Here is a 15,690-nt window from a genome sequence, read left to right on the forward strand (position 1 = left end):
AAGACATCAGAAAGGGATCCAGGAATCTGAGTGTGATGTTTTGGCTCTAATAACAGCACATGGGGAAAATTTTCACATTTCCAAATGGAAGCCCACTCCCAGTGGAAGGAGTAGACTACATGAGGTGCATAGGTCCTTTCCAACCTCAATTGTTCTGTGATGTTAAGACTAAACGTGATTCTACAGTCCATTGTTCAAGATACTTAGCTAGGAAAGAGCAACCCTGAGTTTAATTACTGCTCTTCAATTTCAATGTAAATGAAAATATTTAAATAAAAAATATATATTTAATATAAAACTAGAGAAGGAAACCGGACCAAAGTCTTCTCCGTATCAGTGGAGTGGACTAAGATTTTTGTCCAATATCTCTGGTGAAAACATTTAAGAAAAAACAAAAGTGATGTCCTAAAATAACATGAAATGAGAAGGAAGGATGCTTGCATAGGAGATGAAGAATTTGAATGCAAATCTCCTTCAACATACCTGACTATACAAACATTTGTTAATTGTTTTAGCCACTGGATATGCAGTGAAAGGGGAAAAGTAAACTCTCCATTATTGTGTAAGATCTCATCCTCTACATCAGCTATAAAAATTTTTGCTGTATTTGGAAAAATTTGGAAATGCAGGAAAAACAGTTAGGGCAATAGTTATCCTGATAATCTTGGTGGAATCTAGACATGACATACAGCACCTGCTTGGTTGGCACTATCAAACTTTAAGCATCTTGAGCAGCAGAATTTTATAGAAGGAAAACTCAAAACTTGTTCCCATTTTTTGTTCATCAATGTTACTCAGGTTTTCCTGCATGTCATTCTCCTGTACTGAAAATACATCCAAACTATTTACCATTAGCAAGTTTAATAGTTTAAATAATGGCTCCTTTTAGCCCTAAAGCATTTAGTTCGTTGCTTGTTCAGCTTATTGTTCTTATATTAATCAGCATTTTTGCCTTCCTAATTGTTTCCCACATGGCAAGTATCAAATGATAGACCCAAGTTATCTGGGGCAACCATATATTTTACCACTGTAGAAAGTGAGTAACTTGCTCAGAGAGAGCTACCAAGTCATCTGTCATGATCTCTGTCCAGTAAATCAGCATTACATTTTATGTTGTTTTTTAATTTATCCTAATTCTATGTGAACCTTCGCTGTCCAATACATTCTAATATCTTGTATGGTGTAGAAATCAGATGGCTCATATTCAGCTTCTTAAATACGGTTACTATATTGTCATTCCATTGCCATACAACAGTGTTGCTGACCTGATGTTTTAAATCCTTGTTACTGAATCTTTGATTTCATGTGAGAGTTATTTCAGAAATCCCAGTGTACTCTGGGACATGTAAATCTAAGGTGAGGAGTCTATATGTAGCCAAAACCTAATATAATTTATAGGGTTTCAACTGGCTCAGATTGAACCCTTCGGGTGATTTCAGCAATGAAAAATATTCCACTTCTAGGTTGAACTTATTGAAAGTGTAATATTTAAATTCATTTTCAGATAGAAAGTAACTTTTTTCCCAAGAATGAAATATTAAAGAAAATTTAAATTTTGAGAAAAATACATTTTATTTAAGAAAATTGTTCATGTTGTATTTTCCTCATAGCTTTAACACGAATTACCTACTAAAGTATTTTTTCCATTTAAATCAGAAAGGAAATTACTTACAACAGAATGTTTATAATTTCTCAACTTCTTTTTTTCTGTTATTTCCTCTGCTGAACTATGAACATGTCTATATTTTTTGCCACCTAAAATTATATATTTGTATTACTACGGTGTCTACAAGTTACAAAGTGAAACTGGACTTGGATTGAGTTGGGCACTTTACTGCTGTACAAAAAGAATACTGGATTTGGAAAGTTACTCTTTATATGGCAAAGGCAAAAGAAAAGGAAAGTAGACACAGAAGACTTGCTAATCATCTGTGGAGTCTCTGGCAGTAGAGGGTAGATAAACCAGGTCAGGAAATCCGTGTAATAGTGGGTAGACTACACCCAGACATGGTTGAACTCATTCTTCCCAACCTCGTTTCCAACACAGAAACTTTTTGCCTTTTTTCAGAAGAACTTCAATTAGAAGGAAGAGCAAACAATCCATATAAAAAATTCAGCTCTGCCAGAGTCAGAGGTAAGGCTCATATTGACATGAACAGACACAGTTGGGTCATCACTCAGCGCTTTTGAAAAATCTCATTTTTCAGATGGTGTGTGAACAAAGGAGAATTTTGTTTCTAAACTGTTAAGTAGTGAATCACAACAAAAAATGAAAAAAAAAAAAAGAGACAAAACCAGTCTAATCAAAAACAAAAGGCATTTTATGAAGAAAATTCAGTGGATCTGTTTAAAACAAAGTTTTATAATTTCAGTAATTGTGTTCTGGAACATGTTTTTTATTTCTGTTGATATGAGGCTTCAGTTACGTGCAGCTGAGTTGTCACTGTGCTGACCCACATTGAGAGGATGGTAAGGAAGCATTTGATACAAACCACTTCAGGCTTTTGTTAACCGGTCTTCCTATAAAACTCCAGCAGGAAAGCTTCTGAAGTTTTCAAATGCAGTAACTAAAGTGAAAATGGAGACATACTGTTCAGTTCTGACTGACTAAGATGATGAAGATTCAACATATCAATGGGAAAAGGTTACTGTGTTGGCAGAACAAAAAATCCTAAATTGTATACTACTTCAAAGAAGAATAAAACGCAGCTGCTGAAACACCCCCCATCCCTAATTATCTCACAGAGATTTTGATTTGTAATACTTCCCTCTGTCTAAGTGATAACATAATGACAACAATAGAAGTGTAAAAATGTGTTTCTAGTCGTCTGTATGTTCTTGATAGACTGTAAAAATTTAATATAAATAGAGCTTACCAAGATACCTGTCCAGGAAAACTCTCTGAACATGTAACTTGCACCCTGCACTTTTTAGCCCCTTTTTCTCCCTTTGCCTTTGCTTCTGTAGTCCTTCTTGGTACATATTTACTCTGTTTGGACCCTCCTCTCATCCCTCCATAGCAGATTTTTTTTTTTAAAGCTAAGAGATTTTTCAAGTAATTTAACCACATATAGACTTTTCGTACCAGTGAAATTTCACTCTCATTTAACAATACTCTCAAAAGAACCACATATGCATGGAGGGGAAAGAGGCAAACCTTACTATCTAAAGGCTCAAATGAATTTTTTTTATGGAAGATAGAGAGTACCTTTGGATGGGACTACATGAGTCCTTTCTGAGCTGAGAATTATTATTTTTGTTAATCACGCTGGTAGTGCATGAGATGTATCAACAGATTAAGTAGGTTCTTATCTTTTCTTTTTATGGTTTTTCTGGTTGATTTTTGTTTGGGTTTGGTTTTTTGTTTGGGTTTTTTTTTATAGCAAGTATAGAAAATTATGTTCTAAAAAATAAAATGTTCAGGTAATATAAAAACTAAGTAGAATGGTTAGGAAATGCCAGAGCTGCAGTTCCTCGTGCAAGCTAAATTCATTAGAAATCTTGCTAAGACAACCATTATTTTTTCATGAGACTTTCACAGCTAAATTTTAGAAAGAAATATTTTGAAACCAGAAGTTGAAACTTGTAATTTGAAGACATCAAAATGAAGCCTTTCAGCTACATACATTTAGAAATATAAACAAAACATAACTTGAAGCAAAAAATAGGTTGAGTTGATCAAAACTGAATACACAAAATCTCTTCCAGCTCTCAGAGGGATCTCTGCACCACGACTCAAGAGATGATGAAAGCCTAAGTTTTGTCACTAAGACAGTTAAACTCAGGTTTTAATCCTTCCTCAAATACCAAGGGTTTTTTTCTGGTTTATACTTTAACTCTGATAATGAGTGCTTTACTTAAAAAGCTCAACAGTCTCTTTTCTGTAGATTTTATTTTCATGAAACAATGTATATTTATGTGTGTAATAACTATGGGAAGCAAGTAGTACACTGAATACTGTCATGATTTGGCTGTGTCATGAGGTTGTATGCATTAGACTTTATACCAATTTAATATGTTCTCTCATTTTATTGGTCAAGGATTGTCTCTTTAGAAGTCTCAGTATATTTTACTTGGTGGTTAAGTAAAAAAAATACTTTCTCTAATCAGCTTCAGATTGTTCTTACTACACTTTCAAGAGAAATTTGATGCTCTTTTCTATACTTTATGAGCTGATAAATAATTTTGTCAAATTGTCTTCTGCTCATAGAATAATTACGTTGCATTTTTCACACAGTACTTTTTACTGACTTTAGGGAGGCAGCCTAGATACCTTTAATGGTTGCTGCCAGATGTTGTGAACCATCTGAAAAAGAAATAAATACCAGCACATTTCAAGGTTTCTTTGAAAGAGGTTATTAACAGGGATACAGGGAAATGTATAGAGGTTTGGCCACAGAGGGATGCAAAGGCAGTAAATTCATTCCATGTTTGCACTCAGAAAGACAATGAATCGGGAATAAATTCTGAATCCTGGCAAAGCTTTCAGATCTTTCAGGTCTTTCAATGACTTCCGTTCTATATTTTACTTTCTGCTACTTCTGGTTTGCAGAAAGTAACAGCACCTTGTAACCTATGAGTCACTGGGGGAGAACAACATATACAGAGTAAAGGAAAAAATTACCCTTCAAAGCTACTGGAAAGGGTATTGCTGAGACACTTCAAAGAAAGACCCAAAGGGTTAAGCTTTTCACTTCATTAAGTTTAAGCTGTTCCCTGCCTGAAACCTTGCAAATTTCTGATAAGAGTTGTAAAAACCAGGTGTTTGTTCTAAAACTACCCTACCGTAGCAGTGAATATTTCCCAGATAAAAACTAATGAAGGGAAAACTCATAAATGTGTCAGAAGAAGATAATTATTATTTCAGATATAAGCCAGATGCTCTCCATTGCAAATCAAGTAGGAGTAGGAGTCTCAGTTTACAAAAGACTTCTCCAATCATGAAAAGGAAGAATCTCCACTGGTGGACTCTAGGTAGCATAAATTTAACCAAGGGAGATCCCACTCAGTTCTGGGGTGTTATGATGTGAAATTGAAGACCTTATTGGTATTGTATTCACATGAGTATGCTGACAACTTGGCACATGGATTCTTGAGTTGCTCCCTAAACTTGCTTCAGATCATCTTGTTGTTCTGTTCTTCGAACAAGACGTATTAGCTACTTTAGAGCCTTTCAACAGCTTGTAAATCTAGTCATTCTGGAGAAATATTATTGCCAACATAAAAAAAAAAAAAAAACAAACAAAAAAACACAGAAAGGCTAGTTTTCATCAGACAGTTTAGATCCAAGTGCAAACAATGCACATTTAATTTCTATCTGCATAGCCAGAATTTTTGAAAACAAAATATTATGCAGTGAATTGTAACCACAGATTGTTCAATTTATTTATTATTGTGGCACTGGAGACCAGCCTGATGATGAAGTTATTCACTGTCTCACCCAGTCCAGCTACATGAGATTTTTAAGCCTGAAGTACATGTCAGTGCAAACACCAGAAGAAAGCAAAAGAAAGTGGTTTTTATTGGGATTCCCCTTATGACTTTTACTTATTGCCCCCACATACATGTTTTTCTGAAGTTGGTGGTTTTTTCTGGTCTTCCGTATTCCCAGAGAGTGTTACCCATATCTTGCAGCATCATGCAAAGCCCCACGTCTGCCCCAGTAACACTGGATGGTCATCCTGGTGGGCTGGAGCAGGCTGCAGGAGTCTTTCACTCCAGCTCACTGGACTGGGCTCTTCTTTGCAAGTTTGCACCAGGGGGCCCCTTGGTGGACCCTTAGAAGGGGTCTTCAGTCCTTAGGCATGTTCCAATTTGTCCATGCCCTGTACCCCATCCTCCTTTGGCCCTTGTCTGCCCTCTTGAAGTTCCCCCACCTCAGCCATGCCATGGCTTGTTCTGCGACCCTGAACTGATCTTTTACTTTTGTTCAATTAATTTCTATTCATATTTAAATTTTAATTCTTCTTTCTGTTAGCTCTTATTAAGACTGGTTTAGCCATTTTTACCCTATGTTTTTTAGCTATATATATTTAATTTCTATAGTTTGATAAATGTGTGTTCATATATCTAAACCATATATTTGTACATTGTATATATGTACATAATGTATCTATCTATAATTAAATACAAGATGTATTTATACCTATTTGTACACTCCTTAATGTATACTACATATGGATATATGTTATGCATTTTATATAGATGTATAAATTTTTATACCCAAGTCCTTCCTGGTCCAAAGGAGGCAGGCAGCCTGTCACTGGGCTGCCTGAGAGCATATGGGTATGATGGCGCCAAGAAATGGTCATCAGCCAACCACAGAGCAGTGCAATGTTCAACAAAAGTGACACCTGCCTGCCATATAATGGTGGCCCCTTGACCTTAAATGATGGCCAAACCAAAATGGCCCCTGAGGATGCTGGGGACGGGGTACCTCTTACTCCTTATCTCCTACAGTCATGGTACTTTGTTCACATCCTTGTTTTCAAGTAGGCCTGGCCTCCGTCTGTGCACTGACCAGACAGCGCAGGCCTATGTTCATTGGTGGTTTGTGGTGTCTCTTCTAACTGTAAATGAAATTACAGTGGTTCTCATCTGCTTCCTGGCACTGTTCACATCGTCAACACTACCTTCTGCCTCCTGAGAAGATGTGCTGTACCTCAATTTTACATCAAACTGACAAAGAAAACAGCACTTGCATTGACAGCACTGGTGTTCTTTCTGCCCTGGAGATGTGAACTTCAATTTCGTGGAGTTCCTGTTGCTTTCCTTATGAACATTACAGTCAGTTAAGCATGGTAAAAAGGCATGTCAAGCAACTGAAACATAGCAGGAGTGGTAGAACTACAGCTTCTTGGACTTCTGAAAGGCTGCCAGGAAGATCTTCTCTTTCCAGAGTATATTGGCTCAAAATAATACTTTTAAATTGTTCATGATAGGATTTATTCTCTATTCATTACACTTGCAATTCTTCCATTGACACTAATGGGAATTTGCATAGATATAAGGGAATAAAATGAGGTCTTGTATTCTGCTCTCCTTTTCTGTTCAGTACAATGTTTCCACAGTAAGAAAGAAAGATATTAGATTTCAATTTTCAGAAGAAATATTTATTTTCAGGAGGAAGCAATATGTTTCACTTACAATTTCCATTCTTAGTATTGTTTAGCACTGTACTGTATGTATAAGAAAGACAGAAGACCTTCTTGAAGAACTTTGGTCTTAATAGTCTTACAGAAGACTTTCTTGAAGAACTTTGGTCTTAATAGTCTTAATTATTTTTTAGGTATAAACTCGATGATAGGATGCTATGATGAATTCAGTTTATCCATTACCACATTTGACAAAAAAAATATCACATTTAGTTCCCAGTGGAAAGCAATATTCTACAACTTTTGAAGGATGATATGGCTTGTATAGAACCAGAACACTCAGGCCATTGTTTAAAAAGCCACAAAATAAAATGAATTTACCTTGTTAAATAATAACCATTATTTTGAGAGAGATTTTTTCCACACCTGTCTTTGGCTTAGAGGTAATTAATACCTTATCTTTCTGTCTGTCCTCCCCTTGTTTTGTTGAGAACAACTACTTTATCAACACAGTATGACTTTGTCATTGTGTGCAACATTAAGTACTTCCAGAGAGTTGTCAATAGCCATTATAGGTCTTGTTGTCACAGCCATTAATCAATAGCTTTTTCTGTGTACTTCCATCCTTGCTGCACAATCTTATGAAAGGCTTATATTAAATTCTTTAAAGATTCATGGCATATCTTCTAGATGAAAGTATCCAGGTTCTGACTCAGGTTATATCCAAACTCAGTAAGCAAAAGAGAATAGAAGGTCTACACTTCTTATCAAGTTAATCAATGCTTTCCTTGATGGTGGATTAGTTTAGTTTTATTTAACTTAATTTACAATCTGGCCACAAGCTGTCAGTGCATGACTCGAGGCTGTCAGAATTCCTTCTCATGTACCACCTTGCTGATCTATAAATGATCGCTAAGTCCAAGGTCCCAGACCTAGAAAAGTCTTCTGTACAAGTCCATCGAGTGTGAAGAGTCAGACTTGCTCCCTGTCAGCAAAATAATCAGCACTTTCCTGACTTTTAAGAAGTGGCCAGACCTGACTTCCTGTAGGCCTCAATGTGTTTGAGAATATTTTAACTAAGAAATTAAGTGCTTTTGGGCAATAGGATTCATTTTCCTTTCTCTTGATTCATTGTCTTTTTCACCTTCTTATTGTAAGGGTGGTTTTAATTTGTATTTGAACTCTTCTTTAACATGATTTTAAATATCCCACATGAAAATAACCTTTTGTTAAGACTCAGATCTCACAGCCAGAATGCTTAGCTGAATTTTCTTCATATACTGGTGTATTGAGAGTAGGTGGCAAGGGGCTGGTAGAAGAGGTGCTGCAGGGGTGGCCTCTGTGAGAAAAGGCCAGGGGCTGTCCTGGTGGCATCTCTGGGAAAACATGTGTCAACACTTTAAAGCAGCATTGAAAAAAAGTGGGGAAAGCAGGAGCCCCGATATTCTGAACATATTGCTCCAGCACTATTATACAAAATATTTTTTTTTGCATAATATGTTGCAAGAATACTTTTTGCAACAGATTAAAATGTTATTAGTTTAGAATTTAAATTCACTGTTAAAGGCAGAAACTGCACCAAAATTTATGATACTGATGATGGGAGCTTAAGATTTTGCTGATTCATCTTCTACAGCAGAAAGGAAAATGGGTACATTAAAACTTCCAGAAGCTATGTGAAAGCTACATTAACTAACTTCGAACAAAGTTGTAGTTGGCATCATTTATTAGTTGGGCAATATAGCTGAGTTGATTTTACTGTCTTTTTATTCATCTGCTCTCAAACGGACTGACACAAACTATTGCTGCTTTCTATTTCTCTGACGGTCTATCACTAATTTTTTCCCCATTTTCTTGGATGAGTAAAGTAATAAAAAATGCCTTTCCTTGCAGTGGTCAATTGATAGGTATAGAAAATGAGGCTAGAAAAGGACCATTTTGAAAAATGCCACAAATAATTCACAAGGACAGTATTTTAAGGAGCTCACAGAATTTCCTGCCAAATGACTGTATGGGACATTAATAGCCTTGCTTTGTTTTACAACCTCTTCATACATGTTTAAGAACAAATAAAGTATTGTAGCCTTTTATTCTACTAATATTTCACTTTTTTTTGGCTTGATCAACTGCCCTTAGCAAACTTTGTTTTATGGAAAAGAATATCGCAATGTAAACGATTTGTTTGTTGGTAGGTTTTGTTGACGTGATTGATCTATAGGTTAATTTAAACTATGTTAAATGAAAACCCATCCTTTTCTGTCAGCTGAAGGAAGCAATCGTAAATACATATCCAGAGAATAATCAAAAAAGATTACTGTAGATAGTTATGGCTGCTTTGCCACAGAGACTTGTACCACATATTGAAGCATTACAGAAAATTAGTACATGAAATAAGGCTGAAAGACCTGGATTTCTTGGAGGATGGCAGACATGCTCAGAATGTCAGCAGTGAGCAGAGAGACTGACGGATTGTATGAAAATTGTCACTTAAGACACTGTCAGGTTGTTTACTGTCACATAAAGTCTGGCTTACGAAGGCTAAAACAGTCCATGATAGAGAACTAGAAGGTGATCTGATAAAGAGGGTAAGACAATTTAAAAGGAACTTCATTTTTTTTTCTGCACTGTGAGCGTTTGGCTGTAATATACTGAACTCAGATTTATAGTAGAATTAGAGCTTAATGGTACTGTATCTGTATCTGTATGTACTCTGTATCAAGCTACTATCTTAGCATCTACCATAAAGGACTATCAGGTATGAGAAGTGTGAGAGGCTTGTCCGTATCAGATGAAATATCTACAGGCTGCTCCTTTCCAAAACAGACTGAGCCCTAACATCAACTCCTTATATACAGCACCTGGGACTTCAATTTAACATGAATTGTTGGAGTCACAGAACTGAGCCTGACTGACTACATCAAAAGTCTCTGTTTTCACCCTGAGAAGTGGACGAGAGGAAACAGTGAGAGACCAATTCCCTCTGCAGGTCTAAACACAGGTTATTACAGCACAGCCTTTCATGCAGTCTCTGTTTTCTTCAGTGAGGAAGCCACAGAACACAGAAATAAAATGAACATACCTCTCAGAACACATTACTTGAATATGAACACAAATTTTAAGCCCTTCATCTTTATTACAGGATTTTTTTTCCCTGCACTAGTGTCATTCCTAAAATTAATTTGTGAGAAAATGTTCTTTTCAGGAAAACCAGCTGTGCAGAGTTTTGGTAAGGTAAATGAAAAATAGGTGTCATATCACAATTTACTAACAAGAACAAACTGAAAGCAAAAAAAACTTACTTTACTAATTAATTGTGCATCAAGGTTTCCTTTGAGTTTATATTCTCATTTTATATGAGCACCAAAAAAATATGGAATATTACACAGCAATAACTGAACTGTATGCAGGGAACCAAACTGAGTGTTATACGTATTTTTAAGAAATGGTATGAAATTAACATCTGATAACTTGCTTATTTATTAGCATCTAAGCTATCTGGAATTTACATAACTCAAGTAATTGCAGTCACCCTATGAGATGGATTTTACATCCTTATTACCATTCAGTTTTAAATGTCATGAGGTAAGTATGAAAGTAGAAAGACAAATTAACAAGAGAATGAACTACTCCGTAAGAACACGCATTGTGAACTCATGCTGCTACATTCCAGGTTTCCTGGAAGGTGCTGGATTCAGCTTCCATTGAAATTCACTCATAGGGTTTTTAATAGCTAAAGTGTTTATTAGAGGTGCATTCTGTCTGGACGAAGTATGGCTTATCAGGCCAAAATTCAATACTTGGGATACCTCCTTTAAGATGTGAATCTGCTGGCATGTCTTGCATGTCCTTTCTTCAGTCTTTCTTCCAGACTATGAAACAGTAAGACTCTTCATTTAAAAAAAATAAATAATTGCATCTTGCTAAGCAGCAAGATTAACAGAAAGGAAACTTTCATGGAAAGCTGATATTATCAATATCCTCTCTTACTAAGTGTGAATTATGTGAATGTAGATATGTATGTTTGAAAGACTGAAGAGAGAGTGTTGCCATATAAACATCATAGGAATTGAACTTCTCTGCTACTTCTCTCTTCAGACAGGTTCCGTTCTGGGTGAGATCTTTGGAGTTAGAAGAAAAATTCAGCCAACTTCACAACAGGTGAAAGCTTCAGAAGCATTCCTAAGGTAGAGTCCTGTAGTGTCCTGCCCCAGGATACAGGCCACAAAGTATCTCTATGAAAGGGCAAAATTATAAAAGGAACGTGGTCATTAGTCTGTAAGTCCAATTAATGGCCAGAACTTCTCCCAAATTAAACTCTCCTGTTGATACTGACTAATATACAATATATATCACCAAAATATACTACTCTTAATGGTGATATTTTGCATGTTTAGTTCTTCAGGAGACTGAATGACCTAGTATAGATCTTTAAATTCTGTGGCACAAATAATGAAGTTTCATTTAACTCTGAGTTTGACAAAGTTTTCGAGTAAAACTGAGTAACTACAAAACCAAGACTTTTGTGGTGGGTTCCTCTGTTTATATGAAGGGAGCTTATATTTTACTAATTTCCTAACAGAACAAATCTGAAACTCATTACTGACATTGCTGGCACAGCTGTCACATAAAAACTTACAGATATTGCCATTGTGTCAAGAGCATGCAAATATCACAGTTATTATTCAGACATTTACCAATAGCATGAAAAATAAAATGTGGTTTCATACACAACCGGATTAAAACTGTCTATAGCAACAACATTTGTTCAGAGGAGTATTACTTTAAAAGTTAAGTGGTTTTTAATTGTTTTTACCTAAAGATGGACGAGATGTGTTGGTTGTATTAAAATAAAAAAAATGAGTTCATTCCATCACTGCTCTTGAAGGCAACTTGGACACAAAAGTTTCTGTTAGTGTCGGCTTTGTCAGTCAAAGGACTGAAAGTTTTATTTCCAGTTTCATATCTGCTCACTTGTATTTGAGTTATTATTGTATTTTTCAGTCTGAAGAACTTCCTCTTGTACATTTCTTGCTCATTAAAAGATTTTAAGGATCAGGGAATGTAGGTGTTTTGGAAAGTTGTCAATCTTTTCTCTGAAAGCGCATCAATGACCTTTTATTTTGGTATAAATGAGCAGCCACAGTTTTGATTAAGAGCCACACATTGCTGGAGATGTAAGTTCCTTATCGATCCACGGGTCAGAGCTTTATTGCTTTGTTCTGTTTAACCCTTAGAAATAATTCAATTTGTAAGACGCACGAGTCCTGGGTGTTAACAGAGGGTGTTTTTATCACCGGTAATGATCTACTACGTGAATGAATGCCACCAGCAAGTCGAGGGAGGTCATCCTCCCCCTCTGCTCTGCCCTGGTGAGGCCCCGTCTGGAGCTCTGTGTCCAGTTCTGAGCCCCCCCATTCAAGAAGGACAGAGAACTGCTTGAGACAGTCCAGCGGAGGCTATGAAAATGATCAGGGGACTGGAGCACCTCTCTGATGAGGAAAGACTGAGAGACGTGCATGTGCTTTGCCTGAAGAAGACTGAAAGAGGATCTCATCAATGCTCCTAAATATCAAAAGTGCGGGTGTCAAGAGGATGGGGCCAGACTCTTTTCAGTGGTGCCCAGCAATAGGACAAGGGGCCATGGGCCTATATGTTTGGGTCAGATGGAATCTGGTCAAGAAATATCCTAAAAATGTATATATAAACAAAAGAGAGTTTCAGTGCTCAGAAATGTCCTCCTGCCTAGGAACATCCCCTGGTACTATTAAATTTACTAGCAAAGACAAAGCTGGAGGGTAGGAAGCTTGACTAATGGGTAATGCGTGTGATGGGATCAATAAAGAGACCACAGTCTTAGTGATAGAAGTTGCTAAAAATGAAAATTTAAAAAAAAAATATTTTTAGAGCTAAAATATCTGATGAAGTGGAAAAGCCGAATATTAGCACAAGATAAGTGTGATTTTGAATGGTCATTCTGTGGTTAACTCTGACAGTGAAAAAGTGGAAAGGACAGGTTTTGAACATTTCAGACTTAGGTTTATAGATAGACATTTAGAAGAAGATGAAAGATAGATGAGGATAGGAAATATTTAGATTAGAAAGGTATTTAGGATACAGAAATCTGATGTAAGTGAATTATACCTTTTCTTTTTGAATATGGAAATTTTCTGTATGGTAGAAGGCTGAAGATTTGTATTTTTGGCTGCTGTGAATGGCCTGTAGGCTTCCAAATCTTAAATACACATTAAACTTCCTTTTGTAAGTATTAAGTATTTTTCATAACACGTCTACACTCTTAATAACCTTCAAATAAATGGAAGGAAAAATAAAAGCACACTAATTGTCTGTTCTATCTACCACAAAAAAATAAAAAATCATGGAAAGATGGAAATGAGCTGTGAATTTTTAGCCATGAGCTAATCATAAATTTCAAATGCATTTCTGCTTACTCCATTAAAACTTCCCACAAGTCATTTTAAAATGCATTTGGTTTTTTTTAAGGAAAAAAAAAATCTGTTTATTGAGTTAACATTTGAGCACTGAAAATTGACACAGAAATAGCTTTTACAATAGATGCACAACTGAATTTGCGCATGTGGTTTGTGCTAAAAAGATCAAAAAGATCCTTGGAAATGAAGTGAGTCAATATAAGAGTGTCTGAATACGTTAAAGCAGAAATCTGACCACACAGTACAATGTCTCATCAATGACAGCTGGTCTGTTAATGGGTGCTCTCAGAGAGGTTTTGAATACAGTTCTGCTTCTAAAGACCCTCTCAGTACCTTGGATGCCATAACTCTTAAGTCAGTCATAGATCATGCAGCAGTCTTCATCTCAACTCCTAGATCTATTCTTCAAAACTAGACAGAACATATCAGACCAGAACTATATTAAAGCATTAAGGTTAAAATTTTCCCAAATTAGAGTTGTCCTGCATATGACCATTCTGGGCAGAAATGGTTCTTCCTCTTTCCTCTCCCCATGTGCACATGTTCATGCAGGCATAGACCATCTCTCAGACCATACAGGATGGAAAATTAAAAGGTCAGTACAGACTGATAGGCATCATTCTTGTCCTACTTCTGGCATTAGAGAGACAGTTTTAATGTTGGCACTACCAGTTGCAGCAAAGAGGTTGTATTAGTCATGAAGAACTACGAGGATGGGAGAATAGAGACAGCAACCTGAACCACTGAATTCGGCTGGCGGTAATTCCAAACAATATTTTTTCAACTATATTCATGCCCACACCCATGGGGATATAACTTGTAGTGATGTTAAGGGTTAAATGGTCCACAAAAATGTCCATTGCTTATGTTTATGCATTACAAGCCTAGAAAAATCCCCAATACTCTAAACCAAACCACACCTTGCAGTTCCAATTTGTGTGTGCGAGAGGGGTGTGGAAGGACTAGAAGACAAATTCAGAAAAAGCAGGGGTGGGGAACTCTGGTTTTTTTTTTAAAAAAAAAAAAAGCGCGGCCGCGGAGATTTAAAGGCCGTCAGAGCAGACGGTCGGTCGGCGAGGCGGCGGCGGCAGCACCGGCGGCGAGAACTAAGGTGAGATGGCGGGGGGGGGTCGAATGGCGTTGTACAGAAGGGTTTCCGAGCTCAGGGACCCGCCGCTCCCAGACAGAGCCCGGAAGCCGGAACCGGAAGTCCGCAGCAGCCAATCAGGTGCGAGAGGGCGCGGCCGCGGAGATTTAAACGCGGTCAGAGCAGACACTCGGTAGGTCGGCGAGGCGGCGGCACCGGCAGCAGCACCCGAGGCACCGGCAGCAGCACCCGAAGCACCGGCGACGAGAACTAAAGTGAGCTGGCGGGGAGGATCGGATCGCATCGCATCGCGCCGTACGGAGGGGTTTCCGAGCTCAGGGACCCCCCCACTCACAGCCCGAGACCCAGCCGGAACCGGAAGTCCGCGGCAGCCAATCAGGCGCGGAGGGTCCGACACAGACTGTGGCGCGCGGCGGGAGGGGGGGAAAACATGCACAAAAAAAGAGAAAGAAACAAACACACAAAACGTGAACCAAGTCACCGCTTGGAGAGATCGGATCTAGTCATGGTTGGAACTCGGTCAAAGGCTATTAAGAAAACTGTGGGTACCCAAACAGGGGCCCCACACAAACACGCAGGCACCCAGGGAACTGGTTGCAGTGAGCGCCAGAACCTGGCAATGGCGGGTGATAGAGACACCGCCTGTGTTAGGGGTGAGCACATCAATGATCTGCTCAACGTGGTGGCCGCACTGCGGGAAGAAGTGAATAGACTAAGGTCCATAAGGGAGTGAGATGTGTGGTACCAGGCTCTGCAGACCCCTGTAGCAGAGGGAGGTGACCCAAGGAACAGGGAGGAATGGATACAGGTGCCTGTTGGAAGAGACAAGGGAAACCCTTCACAGCCTCCCTCATCTCTCCATTTGCCCCTGCATAACAAGTATGGGGCACTGCAGGTTGAGGGTGAAACAAATGAGAAGGCAGAAGAAACACCACCTGGGGGGTTGTCTAAAGCAAATCAGTCCTCCCTTGCATCAAAATCAAAACCTCAACCCTAACAAAAAAAAGAGGGTAATTGTTATTGGTGACTCACTTCTGAA

Source organism: Calidris pugnax, unplaced genomic scaffold (genome assembly GCF_001431845.1).
Source record: "Calidris pugnax isolate Ruff unplaced genomic scaffold, ASM143184v1 scaffold76, whole genome shotgun sequence".
NCBI lineage: Eukaryota > Metazoa > Chordata > Aves > Charadriiformes > Scolopacidae > Calidris > Calidris pugnax.